At 41.9% G+C, this 11,400-nt stretch overlaps 1 long non-coding RNA gene across 1 annotated transcript; it reads left to right on the top strand.

The window, feature by feature from the left end:
* Positions 1-1,001, top strand: LOC139432898 (uncharacterized). Its single transcript, XR_011642485.1, has 3 exons — positions 1-203; positions 754-814; positions 898-1,001. It is a non-coding gene; the product is annotated as an uncharacterized lncRNA (long non-coding RNA).
* The last annotated feature ends 10,399 nt before the right edge of the window (positions 1,002-11,400 follow it).

The following is an 11,400-nucleotide window of genomic DNA, read 5'->3' as shown; positions in this document are numbered from 1 at the left end:
GGGCGGGGTCGGATAAAAGGCGGGGTTGGATGTCCGACCCCGCCCAGAGAAGAGTTCCGACATCTCCGTTCACTCCAATGGACCAGTTTTTTACAGCAATGACGGATCGCGGAGCACTTCCGGGAAACTATTGAGAGGATCTGCGGCTAGCAGTCTATGGTTGCAGCATAATAGACCCGACCGTTCGTGATGGACTTTTAAAGGTAAGAATACGTTTTAAAGATTTATATTGCGGATATTATCAGAACATCTGAATCAAATTAACTACACATGTGTTATTAAAGGATGGTTAGTGGATTATCCCTTCAATCAGTATATTTGACGTTACAGATAACAGATTAGATTAGGCTAGAATGCCGGATAACGTTAGCAACACACGTTAACCACGAACAGCCTATTAATCCGTTCTCCTAATGTTATTTCCTCCAACGTTGTGGAATTAGAGAAAAGGCGCTTCTTAACGTGCTTTTATCCGGGTGGAGGGAGTTGGGGCGTGTGATTGTAGTGGGTGGAGGTGGTGAAATGAGGATATCCATTTTGGAGTTCAAGCTAGTATAATATAGTTAACGTTACACAATAATAAGGAAGAGAGCTATTTTTGTGATACATCGCTATCGATATGGATTTAGAGTGGATATTTGAGACTTCCAAACAGTAACAAAAACGTAATTTATGGGTGAGTGTTGTTTTTAGCAGAGTCATATTATGTCTTTGTGATTCTGTTGATTATTACCTGTCTGTATTATGTTGCAGCTCAGCTGATGTTGGATTGATGGCAAAGGGAGAGGGACTTAAGTGAGAGTGAAAACACAAGGTACGTTTTAAAATAGGTCGGCAATTTCCCCATCCTCTGGTTGCTAGATGTATCTAAACCCTTTCTCCTGTCTCCCTCTTCAGCACAAGAACCCCAGGGGGATTCTGGAGCCTAAAGACCTGCAATGAGACCCTCACCCCGCACCTGAGTCTCAACTCCCAGAGCTTTGCAAGCCTCTCCCTGTTATTTTTATTAAACAGACGTTAAGCTTCCCAATGGTGTGGTCTTCGTTTTGTGAAAAAATATGATTACCTCACATATGTTGTTGCTGTTGTTGTCTTTTGTGATAGTACATTGCTCCTGCTGACTTGAGCCAGCCATTCTTTCCTCCTCTCTATGTCAGTGGGGAAACCTTACATTCATACTCCTTTCTCTGAGCGCTTGAAGCATCCCCAGGCAGCACAGCATTTATGTTCAGGTTCAAATTTGAGTCGGACTATTTAATGTTTTTTGAGCATTGATAAAGAAAACCTTAAGGTTCATGCCTGTTTTGAAGAGCGCGGTTGAATGTTTGCATCAGCAAAGCCTTTCACTGTTGTATAGATTTTTTGTTTGTATACTTGGTTTGGTTTTTATATTTACTGTATTTGCTTTTTGGGTTCTGTTATCTTAATGATTGTTCTGTTATATGATAAATGTTGTAAATAATAAATGCTTTTTCTATCATTCTATTAAATGCAGTGCAATGTATCATTTGAAATATATGGACTAGATATGAGTATGCACAGAACTGACTAAATGAATAATCAATTAAAACAAATATTAAATAATATACTTAAATACACTATCATCTAAAACAAATATTAAATAATGAACTTAAATACACTAATATAGAATATATGACTTTTTATACCACATATTTAAATACATTCATGCATTTAATTAGTATGAAGTTTGTATATTTAGTTTTTAAATTATATTTAGTCGAGTGCAGATTAATTATATTTAGTCAGTGCAGATTTGTGTCTGTACTTATTGTAGTTGTCCAGCAGATGATGCTATTTGTGTCATTAGGATATCCATACACCCCGCCCATCGGACGTCCAGCCCCGCCCACATCCGACCCCGCCCCATTCCGCGTTCCGCAGCCAGGGCCTATAGTCTTTTTTGAGAAAAGAGCTATATTCCTGATTGGCTGGGCGAATTGCAAACCACGCCCCGTAAAATTCCCAAAAAGTTTTGTGAAGCCGCCATTTTATTATCCTCGCATTAGCATTATTAGCATTAGCATTAGCCCAGCGCAGAAACGCAGAGAGACTAATTTATGGCAACACAAAATAAAACATGGGAGCGGTGGAGATGAGGAGGTGTCGGCGTTCTGGCGATTTACTCGGAAGGCTTCAGTAGAAGCTGCTGGGACTCCCAGCAGCTTCTACTGAAGCCAGTCCCCAACTCCGGGGACTTTGGGCGACAGTATACGCCGTGAAGTGGTTTGCGGCCTGCCAGTAAACCCAAAGCAGAAGAAGAAGAAGTAACGTCAGCGGCTTCATTTGCCTAATCCACCCCCAGGGACTTTTTCTGGTGTGAACGCGATCTGTAAAAAGTTCGCATGAACTAAGTTCGCATGAACCTTTGTGGGAAAAGTACCGCAGTGTGAACGCGGCTAAAGACATAAGAGACAACTCAGCCATTCTGTACCATACGTCTGAATCATAGACGGTCTGAATACAGGCTACAGTGGTGTGCCCTGTGATCACTGCTGAACCAATGGGTTGGCTTGACTTCATAATCAAATTATCAGGTGTCTGCCAGTATGTTCAGTATGTCACAAGCACATGATTTTCTAATGAATTGTTGTAAACGTTGAAAAATCTTTTCTATCCAGGAAAGAAAAAGTAAGATTTAAAGAGCCTGTGACACGAGTTTCCCCCCATCATCCAAACCCATACATTTGAGTAAATATTGTCCCCTTGAAAACTGTTACTGAACTGATTTTGAATATTTGTACTTTGATAGCCATTAATCTGCCCTTCAATGTTGACATTTTCTGGATCTTCTCGGGGATTCTTCAAGTCCCGCCAAATTACGCGTGACGTCATTGCGGGCACAGCGCTCCAGCTGCACCGTTCATGATCCCAGCATCTGCATGTACAAGCATGATGGCGCACACTGCAGCAAGCTCAGACAGCGATGACAGTTTAATTTTGAACGTGTCTGAGAGCTCATATGAGGCTGAAGGATCGGAAAGTGATACTCATGATGACATTGTAGACGATATTGGCTATATGCCCTACCGATTCGGGTGAAACGAACTCCGAGTCGGACAGTGGAGATGACAACCCGCCCGACGATCGCCAGATACCTCTCGATCTACAACGCCTGAACAATGTGGAATGGTTTGTAAACTATTTTATTTACGAAGCCAATGGGGTTGAATGGACTACCTATGTTGCACATGTATTATCTTTTCAATTTACACACGGCATCTATTGCAGTCTGTCCGTCCTGGGAGAGGGATCCCTCCTCTGTTGCTCTCCCTGAGGTTTCTCCCATGTTCCCTTTAAACTGTGGGTTTTCTTCAGAAGTTTTTCCTTGTACGATGTGAGGGTCTAAGGACAGAGGGTCTGAGGACAGAGGGTCTAAGGACAGAGGGTGTCGTATTGTCATACTGATATTCTGTACACACTGTGAAGACCACTGAGACAAATGTAACATTTGTGATATTGGGCTATATAAATAAACATTGATTGATTGAATGGGGTGGTCTACAAATTGTGCATAATAATATTTCCCCTGCTAATCTATAGCTTCTGGAGTAAAATATATTCCATTAGGCAACAATTAATTGTTGGCTTCCTATTAATTAATGCATGTTAATAAAATAAAGATGTGGTAAATTACAAACAGCAAATATGTGATGAATCATGTTTACAATGATTTTTATCACACACAATATACCACATTTTACTGATGTTTATTACAATTCATGCAGCATTTCTAAAAATACAACTGTTGTTTTCAAGGTGCACATGTGGATGCTGCAGAGCAGACAACCTGGAAACAGTACAGGAGTGTGTATGCTGCAGAGAGCTGGCAAAGGTCCAGGCACTCAATGGCAACCATGGGGGATCCTGCATCACACAGCACCCTGGATTTGAGGCAGTCTGCCTAAATGAATATGTGCTGGACGTGGCCTATTCATACTACAAGCAGAACCATGGCCACCTCAACAAATCCCCACACGAGTATGTATAATCTGACAACAAATTAAACTTCTGATGTGCAAATACTATACACAGTTCATACCATATTGATGCAAGTAGACGACCATGTACACTGATGACAATACCACTACAGATTGTAGCTTGCCCACTGAAACATTACTACTTCAAGTGGTAACAGACATCTTTCACTGTAACTTTTGTGAGCATTTGCCATAGTACTTATTATATTTGCCACATGTTACGTTCCCTACTGGACTAGGGGAACCAAAGAGAAGTAACAAAACACAAAAACAACCGGGCAAGAGAAAAGGAGAGGAAACCGGTTTGAAAGAAAGCATGAGCTGTAGGTTTTGTAAGAAACAAGGGACTACCCAGACCTGTGCAAACATGTTTATAATACCTTGCAGTGGATTAGGCATTGAATAGCATATGCACAATTCCCACAAAGGCTTGTGATTGATAAAGTAATGAGACTTGTACTCCTTTGAATGTGTGATAATTGGTGTATAAATCAAGCCTTTTCTGCTGTTGGAGATGTTGCAAGAAGAAAAAAAGTTAAGACCCTGTTTGTGTAAAAAACTCGTCATCACTTTCAGTTGTTCTCTGACACATCGTGTTGTTTCGGATTCAGTGCAGACGCAAGTATTGATGTCTCAGCTCCAATAGATTCCCATGATTAAGCGACACCAAAAGTAAGGAAGTTGCATCGTGCCTGTCTCAGCACCGCTGCCGAATTCACAGTAAATCCACAGCATTCAGCACACACAGTGAGTGACAAAGTGCTGGCTGCCACCACTCACAAGTCAGACATCATAATCAGAGGTGCTAAAAATAGGAGACCATATCATTGCAATGCTTTAGAAGCTGAGCAGAGTTTTTTGCTGTTCGCCTGCGCAGATGGAAGTTTTAGCAATATGCTCCTGTATGTTGTACTCCTTCCTTCTTAATAATGCAAAAAAACTTTATTTTTAGACAGTATTGGTCCGCCAGCCTTTTTTCAATAACACCTATGCTTGTGCAACTGATGGACTCTTTCACTTACATACGTGCACTGAGGAGCATACACAGAAATTCCATTTTCTGCCATAGGAACAAGCATGTTTAATTCCGAGTCCCATGTTCATTTATTATGCAGGTGGCAAGAAGTGCTAAAGAGCAGTGGGTAATGGCATTCAGCAGCAACATAATTACTTGTAATCAATACAAGTGAGATTAACAGTATCTTTGTGTGTGCAGGTTTATGTGTGTATACATTGCCTATAGGTGTGCGTGTGCTATATGCATATGAACCGGAAAGAGAGGTAACCTGTGGGTGGACAAATGCAAGGCGACGGCAAGCGAGAAATACATGCCTCTGTAAGACCTTATGTGACTGAAGAATAAATTACTTGTCACTTACCAGCTTCAGGGGGGAGCCCACCTTTCACCTCATCCTCATCACTCGCTCTGCTTTAAAACTGATTTCAATCAAAGATAAATTATACGAGATGAAAAAATCTTTATTCAATGCTACCAGGCAATTTCCTTACTTGAAAAGAAGCCTATCATAAGCTACCACTTGCGTACAAAGAATAAAGGACAAAAAAACCTAATTGAAAACTGACACCGCATCCCTTCAGAAGAACTTTTAAATAGGTAGCTCGTTTCAGGGTATTTTCAACGCTGCTCTAAAAATTGCTTACATGACCATACAGTCTCACAATGTTGTGAATGGGAAGCTTGTGTGGACCTTGCCTTCTAGAAAGCAACATGATAAGGCTTTCATAATCTCTTTGAAGATGCATAGAAAACTTGAAAAGCTACATTTGTGCGTATGGTGATGTCCTTTGGTTTGGGGAGAGAGGCAGCACTGAATGTTTGACTAAAATAACATGTTTATATCAGGCTCTTTTTTATTCCTCCACTCATCGTGACCAATGGTCTTCTCCTCTATCCTTCCGTGTACCATTCTTCTTCTGCACGATAGGAGGAAAATATGCGGCAATGTGGTCGCCAAACCAATATTTCTTGCGATAAAACACATTTACTCAGTTCTCCCTTTCTGCTGCCTCGGAGAAACTTTATAATACAACACATCTGTTAAATTTGAAAAATACGAGAAAATTATTTCCAAATAATTGTATTGAACACATTGTACTTTGAGCAAAAAGTACCAATAACAAAGAAATAAAAACATACATGTATAGTAATACCATTTCTAACAAATACTCTGTTAACTTCAGAAACCCCTGGGTGCAGTAGCACAGTCGTTCATAATGTGTTTATACTGTGCTACAAGAGGACATCCCAATCCCATCTCGATTTAAATATTTTGTTTGGAATATTTTTTGCAGCCCTACTTTTTATTCCTCTTCCCTCTCATTTGAATGCATTCTCTTCCATGCACATGCACCTTATCCACCTTCTTTCTTTCCCTCTGTCTCTCTTTTTATGTCTCTATTCCTTCCCTCTTGAATGCCCCCCCTGCACTTCTGTAATAGTTTGGCTTTAGCAGAGGGATGTAGAGGGAATGCAGGGGATGGATGGGACATAGTGTTATGAATCTAATAATGTATGAGAGCCAAGTGTGTGAGCTGTAATATAAAGCATGTGAGTCTTTGTGTGTGTAGGTGTATCTGTGTATACCTGTGCACCAACACTACTCAGTGGACTGCCTTTGCACTGTGCTGGGCACGTATCTTCCAGGCAGGTGGGTGTCATTGCACATTCTCCAAGTATTACTGTCACTGAAATAACTGCCACATAGCCCCAAGTCAGATGTGACTCATTACAAGGGCCATTAGCAAGCTGGTATACAATCTGTAACCTTTCTTCTCTTTCCTCTATTGTAATTGCACAGTCATTAATACAGACAGTTTGATCCCAGTTGGAATTATCGTCATTTATGAGGATTTTACTGGGCTGTCATTGTCAGCCAGACAATGACATTTCCATCCTAACAGCAGCTGTCTTCGGAAGTTGGCACAGCAAAGAGTGGGCTACCCATGCCTCTTGACAGCTATATGCCTTTGAAAGTCTTTGACCTGAAACAAAGAACATCATCTCCTGGTCTTAAAGGAATTAGAAATGTGTCTCTTACAGGCTTCTGTGTTAACACTGTTAAAATGTTAAATATGATTCCTGTCCAAGTGAAAGATCGGACAACTCCAAGTACTTGATGTCCACCTTGAGTTAAAGTTCTAATACTATTACTGTTGGCGGAAGGCCCAGCTCTTTTAAAACAAAGTCTTTAGAAAATCCTTTAAACAAGCAAAGAACTTGAATAAAGTAGTCCCCTCTAGAGGAGGACATTGAAGTAGCTCATCTTTTGAACAGTACAGGTCTAAGAGATTTGATTAAGCTCCTGGGAATTGCTTACATTTCCCCGATCAAGCTGTTTAACAAAAAATACATTTTCCCTACTAGTAATACCCTGTTGATGTAAATCAATGACCCTATACTAAGCATCATATGTATTTTCGGTAAAAGTCATAAATCAGTGGGTCATAGATTGTATTAGAGACCAACAATGGGTCATTTTGCATTATTCCACTTAAACTTCTGGCATATTTGCAATATTGCTGAATGATACGCCATTCATTGGTCCACCGTAGGATTATAGGTAAAAGCTTTGAATTAACGTCCAAACCTGCGAAAACACGCCCTGCACCTTCCAGATGCACCACTTTGCCTCCATGCATGAGCACATGGAAGGGATCTCCACTTCTTTTCCCCCTTCATCTACATGCCTACCCATGTCTCACGTGGTGCATGTTGAGTGAAGTTAAGGTCAACGCAAACTATGACTTAGTCATGTGGATTGTGTTTTAATGCTGTAGATTACAAACAAATACCAAATGCCATGCTGTCATTTCCATCCAGTCAAATATGGCATCTCGATATACTGCGTCAGTTTTATCTTATCCGTGTTAATTTCCACTCAGCATGTGCATATGTTGTCTTTTCAAAATAAACTTCAGAGGAAAAAAACTGGTTGGGTTGACCAAAGTTCTTGGTTCTGGTTAAAATAAGCACATTTGTAAGATAGTTAAGTAGCTTAAACAATTTGTATAGATACTTAGAATAACCCAATGTTGACCTTTCGATACACACATGGTACATAGGCGTCCTAAGTGAAAGGCCATGTGTTTTTGGACCCTCCATCCACCATGATCCTCTCCTATGCAACTTTCACACTTTTTATACACCTTACTTTCTCCTTCATTCCCGCCATGGCCACCGTCACTTAGATTGTCATATTATTGAACATCATTGAATATGTTGTACAGTTCTGTTTGTCCTTTCTCTTTAGCCATTACTGATGGGAGTCGTTACAGTGCAACTCTTATCTGTGCTTTATCGGCACACCACTACATTTAATAGCTTGCCTGGGCAAGAAGGGAGCAGACAGCGCTTAAGGCCAACAGGATAAGCTTTGGAGATGCATTGGAGTGACTCCACTTCCCATCCGTCCTCTCAGATCATTAGATCACCAAGAGTTGCTCTCTACCTCTCAGCAGCAGGCGCCCAGATATCCTATTACACTGCCACTTGTGATAATTGCCTGTACCCAGCAGTTATAGTGTGGTTAGATGGGTAGTGAGTCTGAGTGTCTGCGTGTGGCCGGTATGTGCTAATCCTGAAACACCACTGGGACAAGAGTGGTTCCTGTTGACCGGTCACATTGGAGCCTGACTTGTTTGGAGGCATTAACACAAAAGTCTAGTACAACTCAGTTGACACACCCAGCTCACCACTGGGAGAAAAGGAACAAGCAACAACAAAAAAGATTCAGATTCTTAATGATCTTCAGTTTGGGCACAAATCAAATCAGACTATTTCCGATACTCCCTGATGAGTAGATAAAAACAATCTCCCAGACAAATGGACTTTCGGGGAAGAGAGCAATCAGTACTTTTGTGTCTGGAGTCATTTTCAGAGAGCTGATATCAGACAGAAAAGTTCCTCATGGACTTAAATGCTGTGCGACTCACCTGAGTCGGCCCATTTGATTGTTCGTCTCAGTTAATGAGCATACATTCAGCTCTCTCTCTCCTCGTCCTTTGCTACAGTCTTTGCCTGTATGTCCCTCTTGAGTGCTTTTAGTACAAAAAAAAAAGGTTTTCTGTTTGTTCTCAGAAAATCGTCCTAAATAACCTAAATAGATTCTGTTGTATTTTTTATCTGCTGGTGGACTACCGGAGAGATTTACAGCAGGAGCACACGCGGAGAATAAACAGAAGGGCAACCATGGCAACCATGGCAACCATGCTCCGGGGTCTTCTTCGCTGCTTTTGGTGTATTTTGTGGCGGCAGCAGCGCCACTTACAGGCCTGGCATATGTAGGCCTACTACAGCGTTTCCAGCGGTCTCGTGTGAACGTACCTATGGAATGGACACGTTAATTGAGCCGAATACGTGTGTGAACGGAAGACTTTTTTGAAAACGCATACGGTGCGTAAACGCAAACGTTCCCGTGTAAATGGGGTCTCCGGGTCTCAGGCTACAAGAGAATGGGGACTGATTGTTAACTGCGACAACATTGCCAAATGGAGCCTTTTTTTTTAACTTGCTGACTCTTTAGATTTGGCCTCTACTTTCTAAGCAATGAATTTACAGTAAGTAGGCTAATACAAAAACTGCACAACTGTCAGATCAAAAAGCTGATTTAATGAGTGATCAAAATGGATTGGGTTTTGATTAATGCTGTCAAAATTATCGCGTTAACGGCGGTAATTAAGTTTTTGAATTAATTGCGTTAAAAATATTTAACGCATTTAACGCATGTGCAGAATGGCCCGCCCCATACGTGCCACCAGTGGCAGCGCCAGGGTATGGCTGGGGTAGGCTACACCCATACCAAGAAATGGCTTAGCCCCACCATGAAAAATGATGTTAAAGTAAGCAAAATAAAGTCTGCCAACTTGCGCGGAGTAAATTGCACAGACAGCAGTTAGTAAGGTTGATTTCAGGAGCCACGGTTTTGAAAACTTTTGTCACGTAGTGATCGTCTTCTCAAAAGAACATCTTTGATAATGTCTTCTGGCCAATCAGAATCAAGATAGCGGCGTGGTGTTGTTGCAGGAAGTCCCGACGGAGAATACTTTTGCTGTAGTACAGGGGTGCACATAACTGGTACGCAGGTTATGTGCGTAATCTGAAATGCGTACCGTCACTTGTGTCACAAAGCGCATTTGCGTACCGACGTACTTGTGAAGCTTTTCCAGAAGGCGGTTAGATCACCGGACGACAGAGTCGGTCTCCGTGTGCACAGACAGGGCTGCTGTTAACGTCGGTCTGTACAACGGAACTGTGCCAAAACTACGCCAACCGGCTGCGGAGGGAGACTCCCCCCCTTCACTGGAGAACTGCGCTAAAACAGCTGATCACAACGTTCACACTCTGTGGTCACGAAGTACTCCACTAGCGCCCCCCCCCCCTGTCGACTTTCCTGAAGTACCCCCCCGTTGATAGAAATCAACACGTAATGAATTAAGACCCCATGGTTTGATGATTGATAGGTGTGTGGGCTGTCTTTCATTTTGACACGCAGAAAAATGTTATAATAAACATAGATACTGTATGTTAAATGGATATATCCGCCTTCTTTCATTTATCTTTCCATTGAATTACACGCTTGTCATTTCTTGGTTTATTTGCCTGTTGTATAATGGGGCCCTGACAGCCATTGGAATACATATATGCAACTACTATGATGTAGGTGTGTTGGTATGGATGTGGAAGAGTGGTATCAGCTGAGAAATGTGTGTGCGTGTGTGTCTGGATGTACAGTGTGTGTTTGTACAGAGACAACAATATACAGTATATTTGGCAATTCGCAGTTTTCGCCTCATATCTCTTTCTCTCTCTGTCTCTTTCTCTCTCACTCCCTCATTCCAAACTCATACACACTCTTACATATTAAGCCTCCGTATACCTTGTATGCGTGTGAGTGATTGTGTGTGACGGCCCGTCTACACTACAGCGTCGACAGCGTCGAAAGCTCCAAGCTGCTCCAAGCTGCCCATTCACTTTCAATGGGGTGACGTCACGTAGCCGCGCTTTTTCGCCGAACTGAATTGTGGGTAGCAGAGCGAGGCGTCTCAGGCGTCCCAGGCGTCCCAGACGTCTAAGCTTGGAGAGATATCCCGCCGTTCATTTCTATATTTCAAAAAAGTCGGAGGAGAAACTAACTATCGCCGTAGCGAATCACCCGGTTTTGTATGACCAGACCCTCTTCACCTACCGGGATACAAACCGGAAGAACCAGGCATGGAGGGAGGTGGCAGAGACAGTGGGTGAAACTGGTAGGTTTTTGCCTGTTTGGGGAGTATATATATATATTTTATATATATATTGCTCGCATAACCCCGGGGGTTTTTGCTTTGTATGTCGGGGGCGGGAGATTCATGTAAATGGTAAATGGTAAATGGACTGTACTTA

Source organism: Pseudochaenichthys georgianus, chromosome 22, assembly GCF_902827115.2.
Source record: "Pseudochaenichthys georgianus chromosome 22, fPseGeo1.2, whole genome shotgun sequence".
In the NCBI taxonomy this organism is placed as follows: Eukaryota; Metazoa; Chordata; class Actinopteri; order Perciformes; family Channichthyidae; genus Pseudochaenichthys; species Pseudochaenichthys georgianus.
This window is presented reverse-complemented; position numbering and strand designations above follow the sequence as displayed.